At 42.3% G+C, this 12,977-nt stretch overlaps 4 non-coding genes across 4 annotated transcripts; 2 read left to right on the top strand and 2 right to left on the bottom strand.

Moving 5' to 3' along the window:
* Positions 1-627: 627 nt before the first annotated feature.
* LOC140310469 (U2 spliceosomal RNA) lies at positions 628-811 on the bottom strand. The gene has a single exon (XR_011916537.1). It is a non-coding gene; the product is annotated as a U2 spliceosomal RNA (small nuclear RNA).
* Positions 812-1,119: 308 nt separating this feature from the next.
* On the bottom strand, positions 1,120-1,233 carry LOC140310537 (U5 spliceosomal RNA). Its single transcript, XR_011916596.1, has one exon. It is a non-coding gene; the product is annotated as a U5 spliceosomal RNA (small nuclear RNA).
* Positions 1,234-11,986: 10,753 nt separating this feature from the next.
* LOC140310536 (U5 spliceosomal RNA) lies at positions 11,987-12,100 on the top strand. Its single transcript, XR_011916595.1, has one exon. It is a non-coding gene; the product is annotated as a U5 spliceosomal RNA (small nuclear RNA).
* A 308-nt stretch (positions 12,101-12,408) lies between these two features.
* On the top strand, positions 12,409-12,592 carry LOC140310391 (U2 spliceosomal RNA). Its single transcript, XR_011916467.1, has one exon. It is a non-coding gene; the product is annotated as a U2 spliceosomal RNA (small nuclear RNA).
* The last annotated feature ends 385 nt before the right edge of the window (positions 12,593-12,977 follow it).

The raw sequence follows: 12,977 nt of genomic DNA, 5'->3' as shown, positions 1-12,977 counted from the left end.
GTTTTAGCGACACGGATGTCCTCTGTTTTAGAGGAGGTAATTCACCCAGACCAAGCTTGTGCCATCTCAGGGAGACAACTCACCGACAGCCTCGTACTGATTCGAGACATCATTGATTACGCTAGAGACAGAAACACCCTTGTCATCTTAAAATTAGACTTTGAAAAAGCATTTGATCGGGTCTCGCATCAATATCTCTTTCAAGTGTTGCAGCCATCGAAAAGGGCCCGATTGTTCCTACTTGGTGAGCTTGGTTGAGACGCTTGCCCCCCCCCCCCCCCCCCCCCCCCCCCCCCCCCCCCCCCCCCCCCCCACCCCCCTGCTCCTCGGCTGACCAAGTAGAAACAATCTATTCGATGGCTGCCTTGTCTTTTACTCTGTGCAAAAGACAAGGCAGCCACAAACACCACGGGAACACCGTATTGAGGCTTTGTTCTGACCACTCATTCGGTGTCGCGTTTCTTTCAAGCAATTCTCCCGGTTAGCCCGCACTCGGCTCGCTCCCAGAGCCGTGTTAAAGTCCACTTCGCATTCACTCTCTTTTCTCAGCAGATTAAAAGAAAGTTTCATCTTGGGCTCCCTGAAACTTCCATCCTGCACCGCTGTTTGCTTTTTCACAAGAGCAGAGGAGAGCGCACCGTTCCCAGCGGCACTGCAGTACCAGGTCGAGGCTTGGAGTGAACGGAGCAAGCTTCTTTTTCAACTCCTATTCTTAAAAATCCATTTAATATGTTGTCCTCGTATAGAGGACATATTAAACTGATAAGAACAGATACTACACTTGATCTTAGCCAAAAGGCCGAGAAGCGATAACTGTCCACTGTTTCAGGTCCGAGGGCCCTTGCTGGCACAATGCGCACTTGTAGCAGTGTTCTTTTTATGGCCATAGGTGGCCAGAGTGTCACGTTGCACCTCCGCCCACCCGCTGCACTGAGCACTCTTCAGCCCTTTTAAATGGTATAACTTTGCACTCCCGCATGCTCCAGCAAGCACCATTCAAGCAACAACTTTGCACTCCAGCTTCGAACATCGGCACAGTCGCAACAAGTAAGGCGACTCTACTCAGAGAAGTCACTCTGCAAAGTAGCAAGATTTCTTTTGCACAGACAGAAAGGGCTTCACCCGCAAAGGTAAAGCCTGCCAATAATAGAAACAACTCATTAGTGCTGCTCTCCACGGAAGTCTTTAGTAAAAGGCGAAAGACTTGTATGTTATGAAGAGAAACCAGAGTACGATTATCCGTCACTGCGGGAGCAGGGCATCAGGCTAGTTGGCATAGCCACCTTCCCCATGGTGAGCTTTGCTTGGTTGAGACGCTTGTTCCCCCCCCCCCCTTGCTCCTCGGCTGACCAACTAGGAACAATCGGGCCCTATTCGATGGCTGCCTTGTCTTTTACTCTGTGCAAAAGACAAGGCAGCAACAAAAACACCACGAGAATCCCGTATTGAGGCTTTGTTCTGACCGCTCATTCGGTGTCGCGTTTCTTTCAAGCAATTCTCCCGGTTAGCCGACACTCGGCTCGCTCCCATAGCCGTGTTAAAGTCTACTTCGCATTCACTCTCTTTTCTCTGCAGACTCTTGGGATTTTATCTATAAAATGAATTCCTTCACTCAAACTATGTTAAAACTGCTTTGTCGTTCATATTTACCATGTCTAGAAAGATTTAAACAAAAAAAACAACGTTGTACTTCGCAGTAAAAGAAAGAGCAAATCTAAAGTTTCAGGAATCCGAGAATAAGCTTACTTTCATGAGTGCTTCACGATTTCGGATTTTGCTATAAAATGAATTCCTTCACTCAAACTAAATTAAAACTGCTAAACCGCTAATCTGTTACATGTAAGGCAGATGTCAAATTCACCAAAATAGGATCTAAGGGTATTCGGCCAATCGAGCTGTAGCAGCTTCGGTAAAAGAGTATAAGTTGAAGAGTTTGTGAATAAAGGTGTGCGCACACATAGTGAGCTGTAGGAAAATAGGCAGGGAGCAATGCCGGCTGGGGTATATGTTCTTGTATGTTGTCTGACTGTTTGATTTGAATGTGTTGTGTAAGTGTCCTGTTGAATGTTTGGGCTTTGACACTTCACTGTGGTTGTTAACTGTGTGGTGTGTCCTGAAATGTTATATGTTTGGGCTGTGTGACATGCTTAATGCTTGTCAGTAGCTACCCACTTATTCATATATAGCAACTGACAAAATAAGAAGTCCGGACATACTTTGATAGTAGTTGTAGAAGTAACCTTATTGATAATAGAACACTAATTCATAGTGATAGAACAGTAGATGAACAGGTGCCTGCACATGTCTCACAAAAATAAAATGGGTGTATGATTGCTGACGGCAGAGCAATACTGCCAAACTTATGAGTTCTTGTGGCAAACTTGATTCAGTGTCTTGACGTGTATACGCTGTTTCGCTGACTTGATTGTCACAAGAAACAAAGTGTGTTTGATAAGATCCGACCATTTTATTACGGGAGGATCAGTATGTATGGATTCTGATGTGACTGATAAACCCATTCGTATCTTAAGCATAATCTAATACGTGAGAACACGCCCTGGCACACGATAAAAAAAAAAAAAGAGAGAGAGCGGTTTTGTGTCCCCACAGTCCATAATGTAGAAAAGAGAGAAAAAAGCCTTTCTGATTTGGTGTGTGTGCTCACAGTGCAGAGTGTAGAGAAAAGAGAGAAAAGAAAGCCGTTTTGGTGTCACGGGTGTTGTGACTTACACACACACATTTCTAAATTGAGAAAGGAAATTATTTTAGAGGAAGCACTAGAGTTTAGATCCCACATTTGTTGATAGGCATTCATTTATTTCTTCACTTCTGATGAAGTTTCAAAAATAAACAACAAACTTTGTATTATGAGAAAGAACCAGAATCATTCTTCAGGAATCCGAAAATATGCTCTATTTTATGAGTTATGCACGAATTCGGATTCTCCTATAAAACGAATTCCTTAACTCAAACCAAGTTAAGACTGCTTTGTCCTTCATATTTATTCATGTCTAATCAAGTTTCAACGATAAACAACGTTGTACTTTGTAGAATGAGAAAGAACTTCTTCAGCAATAAGCATCTCTCGACATATGACGAAGTACAGATTTTGCTATAAAATTAATTCCTTCTATCAGCCTGACTTAAAACTGTTTGTCCTCCTTATTTATCCACTTCAAATCAAGTTTCAACAAATAAAAAAATGTTGTAGTTTGAGAAAGTACAACTTAATCTTCAGCAATCAGTATAAAAAGCTTTGCAAATGCCAACCATACATACCTAAAAGGTGGAGCGGAAGTATTCAGCTGCAAGTAGGTGTGAATGTTCGACCATAATTTGTAAAAAGCGGGTAAGAAAAGGTTCGAATGCCCGACTATATATTAACAAAAGCGGGAGGAGAGGTCTTCGGATGAGAGTGGGTAAGAATTTCAACCTTCAACCTTACATCATCAAAAGCGAGATCAGAGGTGTTTGGCTGCAAGAAGGCAATAGTTTTCCAAAAGCGGGTAAGGTGCGAATGTCCGAGTAAATATCAACAAAATTGCAAGTGGGTGTGAATATTCCACCATGGTGGACAGGAAGCTGTGAATAGCCGACCATAGTTTGGAAAAAGCGGGTAAGAAAAGGTTTGAATGCCCGAACATACACCATCAAAAGAGGGAGCGGAGGTGTTCCGCTGTACGAAGGTGTGAATGTCCGACCATAGTTGGTAAAAAGCGGGTAAGAAAAGGTTAAAATACCCGACTGTACACAATCAATAGCGGGAGCGGATGTGTTCGGCTACAAGAAGATGTGAAAGTCCGACCATGGTTTGTAAAAAGCGGGTAAGAAAAGGTGCGAATGTCCGACAATGTATGATCAAAAGAGAGAGCGGAGGTTTTCGGATACAAGAAGGTTTGAATGTCCTACCATAGTTTGTAAAAAGCGGGTAAGAAAAGGTTCGAATGCCCGACTATACACCATAAAAAGCGGGAGCGGAGGTGTTCCGCTGTAAGACGGTGTGAATGTCCGACCATAGTTGGTAAAAAGCGGGTAAGAAAAGGTTAAAATACCCGACTGTACACAATCAATAGCGGGAGCGGAGTTGTTCGGCTACAAGAAGGTGTGAAAGTCCGACCATGGTTTGTAAAAACCGGGAAGAAAAGGCTCGAAAGCCCGACTATACACCATCAAAAAGAAGGTTTGAATGTCCATCAATAATTGCTTTAAAACAAGAAAGTAAATTTTCGAATATCAAACCGCACATGATCATAAGCGGGAGAGGAGGTGTTCGGCTTCAAGAAGGTGTGAATGTCCACCCATAATTCATGAAAAATGGGTAAAAAAAAGGTGCGAATGCCTAACAATACATTATCAAAAGCAGGTGTGAATGTCAGATCATAATTTGTAAAAAGCTGATGAGAAAGGGTGACAATGCCCGACTATACACCATCAAATGCGGGAGCGGAGGTGTTCGGCTCTGAGTAGGTGTGAATGTCCGACCATAATTGCTGAAGAATGTGTTAGAAAAGGTAAGAATGCTGGACCATACATCATCAAAAGCGGGAGAGGTGGTGTTCGGCTGCAAAAAGGTGTGACTGTTCGACTAAAGTTTGTAAAAAGTGGGTAAGACAAGGTGCGAATGCCTGACAATGTATGATCAAAAGCGGGAGCGGAGGTGTTCAGCTGCAAGAAGGTCTACATGTCCATCAATAATTGCTAGAAAACATGAAAGAAACTTTTCGAAAATCAAACCGCACATGATCATAAGTGGGATAGGAGGTGTTCAGCTGCAAGTAGGTGTGAATGTCAGATCATAATTTGCAAAAAGCTGATGAGAAAGGGTAAGAAAAGGTTTGAATGCCCGAACATACACCATCAAAAGAGGGAGCGGAGGTGTTCCGCTGTACGAAGGTGTGAATGTCCAACCATAGTTGGTAAAAAGCGGGTAAGAAAAGGTTAATATACCCGACTGTACACAATCAATAGCGGGAGCAGATGTGTTCGGCTACAAGAAGGTGTGACAGTCCGACCATGGTTTGTAAAAAGCGGGTAAGAAAAGGTGCGAATGTCCGACAATGTATGATCAAAAGAGAGAGCGGAGGTTTTCGGATACACGAAAGTTTGAATGTCCTACCATAGTTTGTAAATAGCGGGTAAGAAAAGGTTCGAATGCCCGACTATACACCATAAAAAGCGGGAGCGGAGGTGTTCCGCTGTAAGACGGTGTGAATGTCCGACCATAGTTGGTAAAAAGCGGGTAAGAAAAGGTTAAAATACCCGACTGTACAAAATCAATAGCGGGAGCGGAGTTGTTCGGCTACAAGAAGGTGTGAAAGTCCGATCATGGTTTGTAAAAAGCAGTTAAGAAAAGGTTCGAATATCCAACCAAACATAATCAAAAGCGGGAGCAGAGCTGTTCGACTGCAAGTAGGTGTGAATGTCCAGCCATAATTACTCACAAACGGGGGAAGAAAAGGTAGTATTGCCAGACCATACATGATCAAAACAGGGAGCGGAGGTTCAGCTGCAAGGTGTGAATGTCTGACTATAGTTTGTAAAAAGCGGGTAAGACAAGGTGCGAATGCCCGACAATGTATGATCAAAAGAGAGAGCGGAGGTGTTCGGCTGCAAGGTCTGAATGTCCAACCATAATTTGTAAAAACCGGGTAAGAAAAGGCTCGAAAGCCCGACTATACATCATCAAAAGCGGGAGCGGAGGTGTTCAGCTGCAAAAAGGTGTGAATGTTCGACCAAAGTTTGTAAAAAGCTGGTAAGACAAGAAGCGATGTCCCGACATTGTATGATCAAAAGCGGGAGCGGAGGTGTCCAGCTGTGAGTAGGTGTGAATGTCCGACCATAATTGCTGAAAAATGTGTTAGAAAAGGTAAGAATACTGGACCATACATCATCAAAAGCGGGAGAGGTGGTGTTCGGCTGCAAGAAGGTGTGAAAGTCCGACAATGGTTTGTAAAAAGCGGGTAACAAAAGGTTCGAATGCCCGAATATACATCATCAAAAGCGGAAGCGGAGGTGTTCGGATGCAAGAAGGTGTGAACGTCCGACCAAAGTTTGTAAAAAGCAGTGAAAAGCGAGAAAAAGCTTTTCGTGAGTTCTGCATGATTTGGGATTTTGCTTATAAAATGCATTACTTCACTCAAACTATGTTAAAACTGATTTGTCCTTCATATTTACCATGTCTAGAATCTAAAGTTTCAGGAATCCGAGTATAAGCCTGCTTTCATGAGTTCTGCACGATTTCGGATTTTGCTATAAAATGAATTGCTTTGCTCAAACCAAGTTGAAACTGCTTTGTCCTTCCATATTCATCAATGTCTAGATCGACTTCAACAAAGAAAAACATTGGACTTTGCAGTAGAAGAAGTTGAAATCCATCTACACATTGATAAATATGAAGGACAAAGCAGTTCCCACTTGCCCATAAGAAAATAAGCTTATTCTCGGATTCCTGATCCTTCAGTTTTGCTCTTTCTTCTACTGCAAAATACAATGTTGTTCTTTGTTGAAGTCGATCTAGACATTGATAAATATGAATGAAAAAGCAGTTTTAACTTGGTTTGAGTGAATGAATTCATTTTATACATAAAATCCGAAATCGCGCAGAACTCATGAAAATAAGCTTATTCTCGGATTCCTAAAACTTTTGATTGGCTCTTTCTTTTACTGCAAAGTACAACGTTGTTTTTTTGTTTAAATCTATCGAGACATTGATAAATATGAAGGTAAAAGCCGTTTTAACATAGTTTGAGTGAAGGAATTAATTTTATAGATAAAATCCCAAACCATGCAGAACTCCTCAAAAGGGGCGTATGGCTTAATCACAAGTGTGGCTCTTTCTCATTCAGGGTAGTATGAGGAAGTTTATGCTTGAAATATATGTAGAAATGGGTACATATGAAGGACAAAGCAGTGTTAACTTAGTTTGCGTGAAGGAATTCATTTTATACATAAAATCCGAAATCGTGCAGAACTCATGAAAATAAGCTTATTCTCGGATTCCTAAAACTTTTGATTTGCACTTTCTTTTACTGCAAAGTACAACGTTGTTTTTTGTTGAAATCTATCTAGACATTGATAAATACCAGCCGAAACTCTGCTGCCGCTTTTGATAATTTATGGTTGGGCATTCTTACCCTTTCTTACCCGCTTTTTACAAATTATGATCTTACATTCACACCTACTTGCAGTCGAACACCTTCTCATCCACTTATGATCATGTGCGGTTGGGCTTTCGCACCTTTTCTTACCCATTTTTCAGTAATTATGGGTGGACATTCAGACCTTCTTGCAGCCGAAAACCTCCGCTCCTCTTTTGATCATATATGGTCTGGCAATAGTACCTTTTCTTACCCGTTTGAGAGTAATTATGGCTGGACATTCACACCTACTTGCAGCCGAACACAACCTCTCCCGCTTTTGATGATATATGGTCCGGCATTCTTACCTTTTCTAACACATTTTTCAGCAATTATGGTCGGACATTCACACCTACTCACAGACGAACACCTCCGCTCCCACATTTGATAGTGTATAGTCGGACATTCTCACCCTTTCTCAACAGCTTTTTGCAAATTATGATCTGATATTCACACCTACTCTCAGTCGAACAGCTCTGCTCCCGCTTTTGATTATGTTCGGTTGGATATTCAAACCTTTTCTTAACTGCTTTTTACAAACTTTGGTCGGACGTTCACACCTTCTTGCAGCCGAACACCTCCGCTTCCGCTTTTGATGGTATATATTCGGGTATTCGAACCTTCTCTTACCCGCTTTTTACAAACCATGGTTGGACTTTCATACCTTCTTGTAGCTGAACAACTCCACTCCTGCTTTTGATGATTTATGGTTGGACATTCGCATATTTTCCTACCCATTTTTCAGTAATTATGGGTGGATATTCACACCTTCTTGCAGCTGAACACCTCCTCTCCCGCTAATGATCATGTAAGGTTTGATATTCGAAAATTTTCTTTCATGTTTTAAAGCAATTATTAATGGACATTCACACCTACTTGCAGCCGAACACCACCTCTCCCGCTTTTGATGATGTATGGACCGGCATTCTTACCTTTTCTAACACATTTTTCAGCAATTATGGTTGGAGAATCACACCTACTCACAGCCGAACAACTCCGCTACCGCATTTGATGGTGTATAGTCGGGATTTCTCACCCTTTCTCATCAGCTTTTTGCGAATTATTCTCTGACATTCACACCTACTTGCAGTCGAACAGCTCTGCTCCCGCTTTTGATTATGTTTGGTTAGATATTCGAACCTTTTCTTAACTGCTTTTTCACAAACTTTGGTCGGACGGTCACACCTTCTTGCAGCCGAACACCTACGCTTCCGGTTTTGATAGTGTATATTCGGGCATACGAACCTTTTCTTACCCGCTTTTTACAAACCATGGTCGGACTTTCACACCTTCTCTTAGCTGAACAACTCCGCTCCCTCTTTTGATTGTGTACAGTCGGGTATTTTAACCTTTTCTTACCCGCTTTTTACCAACTATGATCAGACATTCACACCGTCTTACAGCGGAACACCTCCGCTACCTCTTTTGATGGTGTATGTTCGGGCATTCGAACCTTTTTTTACCGGCTTTTTAAAACCAGGGTCGGACTTTCACACCTTTTAGTAGCCAAACAACTCCGCTCCCGCTATTGATTGTGTACAGTCGGGTATTTCAACCTTTTCTTACCCACTTTTTACCAACTATAGTCGGACATTCACACCTTCTTACAGCGGAACACCTCCGCTCCCTCTTTTGATGGTGTATGTTTGGGCATTCGAACCTTTTCTTACCCGCTTTTTACAAACTATGGTCGGACATTCAAACCTTCTTGTAGCCGAACACATCCACTCGTGCATTGGATGATGTATGGTTGGGAATTCGCACCTTTTCTTACCCATTTTTCAGTAATTATGGGTGGACATTCACACCTTCTTGCAGCTGAACACCTCCTCTCCCGCTTATTATCATGTGCGGTTTGATATTCGAAAATTCTCTTTCATGTTTTCTAGCAATTATTCATGGACATTCAGACCTTCTTGCAGCTGAACACCTCCGCTCCAGCTTTTGATGGTGTATAGTCGGGCTTTCGAGCCTTTTCTTCCCCGGTTTTTACAAATTATGGTTGGACATTCAGACTTTCTTTCAGCCGAAAACCTCCGCTCCCTCTTTTGATCATATATTGTCGGGCATTCGAACCTTTTCTTACCCGCTTTTTACAAACTTTAGTCGGACATTAACACCTTCTTGCAGCTTAACCACCTCCGCTCCCTGTTTTGATCATGTATGGTCTGGCAATACTACCTTTTCTTACCCATTTGTGAGTAATTATGGCTGGACATTCACACCTACTTGCAGCCGAACACCACCTCTCCCGCTTTTGATGATGTATGGACCGGCATTCATACCTTTTCTAACACATTTTTCAGCAATTATGGTTGGAGATTCACACCTACTCACAGCCGAACACCTCCTCTCCCGCTTATGATTATGTGCGGTTTGATATTCGAAAATTTTCTTTCATGTTTTATAGCAATTATTGATGGACATTCATACCTTCTTGAAGCCGAACACATCCACTCCTGCTTTTGATGATGTATGGTGTGGCATTCGAACCTACTTGTTGCCCGTTTTTCATTAATTATGGGTGGACATTCACACCTTGTCGCAGCCAAACACCTCCGCTCCCTGTTTTGATCATGTATGTTTTGACATTCGCACCTTTTCTCACCTGCTTTTTACTATTGTCGGCCAATCACAGCTTCCTCTCCACCATACTTGTATGGTAGGAAATTCTCACCCACTCTCATCCGAAGACCTCTCCTCCCGCTTTTGTTAATATTTAGTCGGGCATTCGAACCTTTTCTTACCCACTTTTTACAAATTATGGTCGAACATTCACACCTACTTGCAGCTGAATACTTCCGCTCCACCTTTTAGTGATGTATGGTTGGCATTTGCACCTTTTGTTACCCTCTTTTTATACTGATTGCTGAAGATTAAGTTGTTCTTTCTCAAACTACAATTTTTTTTTAATTGTTGAAACTTGATTTGAAGTGGATAAATAAGGAGGACAAACAGTTTTAAGTCACGCTGATAGAAGAAATTAATTTTATAGCAAAATCTGTATTTCGTCATATGTCGAGAGATGCTTATTGCTGAAGAAGTTCTTTCTCATTCTACAAAGTACAACGTTGTTTATCGTTGAAACTTGATTAGACATGAATAAATATGAAGGACAAAGCAGTCTTAACTTGGTTTGAGTTAATTAATTCGTTTTATAGGAGAATCCGAATTCGTGCTTATTTTCGGATTCCTGAAGAATGAGTCTGGTTCTTTCTCATAATACAAAGTTTGTTGTTTATTGTTGAAACTTCATCAGAAGTGAAGAAATAAATGAATGCCTATCAACAAATGTGGGATCTAAACTCTAGTGCTTCCTCTAAAATAATTTCTTTTCTCAATTTAGAAATGTGTGTGTGTAAGTCACAACACCCGTGACACCAAAACGGCTTTCTTTTCTCTACACTCTGCACTATGAGCACACACACCAAATCAGAAAGGCTTTTTTCACTCTTTTCTACATTATGGACTGTGGGGACACAAAACCGCTCTCTCTCTCTTTTTTTTTTATCGTTTGCCAGGGCGTTGTCTCACGTATTAGATTATGCTTAAGATACGAATGGGTTTATCAGTCACATCAGAATCCATACATACTGATCCTCCCGTAATAAAATGGTCGGATCTTATCAAACACACTTTGTTTCTTGTGACAATCAAGTCAGCGAAACAGCGTATACACGTCAAGACACTGAATCAAGTTTGCCACAAGAACTCATAAGTTTGGCAGTATTGCTCTGCCGTCAGCAATCATACACCCATTTTATTTTCGTGAGACATGTGCAAGCACCTGTTCATCTACTGTTCTATCACTATGAATTAGTTTATCTATTATCAATAAGGATACTTCTACAACTACTATCAAAGTATGTCCAGACTTCTTATGTTGTCAGTTGCTATATATGAATAAGTGGGTAGCTACTGACAAGCATTAAGCATGTCACACAGCCCAAACATATAACATTTCAGGACACACCACACAGTTAACAACCACAGTGAAGTGTCAAAGCCCAAACATTCAACAGGACACTTACACAACACATTCAAATCAAACAGTCAGACAACATACAAGAACATATACCCCAGCCGGCATTGCTCCCTGCCTATTTTCCTACAGCTCACTATGTGTGCGCACACCTTTATTCACAAACTCTTCAACTTATACTCTTTTACCGAAGCTACTACAGCTCGATTGGCCGAATACCCTTAGATCCTATTTCGGTGAATTTGACATCTGCCTTACATGTAACAGATTAGCGGTTTAGCAGTTTTAATTTAGTTTGAGTGAAGGAATTCATTTTATAGCAAAATCCGAAATCGTGAAGCACTCATGAAAGTAAGCTTATTCTCGGATTCCTGAAACTTTAGATTTGCTCTTTCTTTTACTGCAAAGTACAACGTTGTTTTTTTTGTTTAAATCTTTCTAGACATGGTAAATATGAACGACAAAGCAGTTTTAACATAGTTTGAGTGAAGGAATTCATTTTATAGATAAAATCCCAAGAGTCTGCAGAGAAAAGAGAGTGAATGCGAAGTAGACTTTAACACAGCTATGGGAGCGAGCCGAGTGTCGGCTAACCGGGAGAATTGCTTGAAAGAAACGCGACACCGAATGAGCGGTCAGAACAAAGCCTCAATACGGGATTCTCGTGGTGTTTTTGTTGCTGCCTTGTCTTTTGCATAGAGTAAAAGACAAGGCAGCCATCGAATAGGGCCCGATTGTTCCTACTTGGTCAGCCGAGGAGCAAGGGGAGGGGGGGGGGGGGCAAGCGTCTCAACCAAGCAAAGCTCACCATGGGGAAGGTGGCTATACCAACTAGCCTGATGCCCTGCTCCCGCAGTGACGGATAATCGTACTCTGGTTTCTCTTCATAACATACAAGTCTTTCGCCTTTTACTAAAGACTTCCGTGGAGAGCAGCACTAATGAGTTGTTTCTATTATTGGCAGGCTTTACCTTTGCGGGTGAAGCCCTTTCTGTCTGTGCAAAAGAAATCTTGCTACTTTGCAGAGTGACTTCTCTGAGTAGAGTCGCCTTACTTGTTGCGACTGTGCCGATGTTCGAAGCTGGAGTGCAAAGTTGTTGCTTGAATGGTGCTTGCTGGAGCATGCGGGAGTGCAAAGTTATACCATTTAAAAGGGCTGAAGAGTGCTCAGTGCAGCGGGTGGGCGGAGGTGCAACGTGACACTCTGGCCACCTATGGCCATAAAAAGAACACTGCTACAAGTGCGCATTGTGCCAGCAAGGGCCCTCGGACCTGAAACAGTGGACAGTTATCGCTTCTCGGCCTTTTGGCTAAGATCAAGTGTAGTATCTGTTCTTATCAGTTTAATATGTCCTCTATACGAGGACAACATATTAAATGGATTTTTAAGAATAGGAGTTGAAAAAGAAGCTTGCTCCGTTCACTCCAAGCCTCGACCCGGTACTGCAGTGCCGCTGGGAACGGTGCGCTCTCCTCTGCTCTTGTGAAAAAGCAAACAGCGGTGCAGGATGGAAGTTTCAGGGAGCCCAAGATGAAACTTTCTTTTAATCTGCTGAGAAAAGAGAGTGAATGCGAAGTGGACTTTAACACGGCTCTGGGAGCGAGCCGAGTGCGGGCTAACCGGGAGAATTGCTTGAAAGAAACGCGACACCGAATGAGTGGTCAGAACAAAGCCTCAATACGGTGTTCCCGTGATGTTTGTGGCTGCCTTGTCATTTGCACAGAGTAAAAGACAAGGCAGCCATCGAATAGATTGTTTCTACTTGGTCAGCCGAGGAGCAGGGGGGGGGGGGGCAAGCGTCTCAACCAAGCAAAGCTCACCAAGTAGGAACAATCGGGCCCTTTTCGATGGCTGCAAC

This window comes from Leuresthes tenuis, unplaced genomic scaffold (assembly GCF_036924035.1).
Source record: "Leuresthes tenuis unplaced genomic scaffold, fLeuTen1.0.hap1 SCAF_6, whole genome shotgun sequence".
NCBI lineage: Eukaryota > Metazoa > Chordata > Actinopteri > Atheriniformes > Atherinopsidae > Leuresthes > Leuresthes tenuis.
This window is presented reverse-complemented; position numbering and strand designations above follow the sequence as displayed.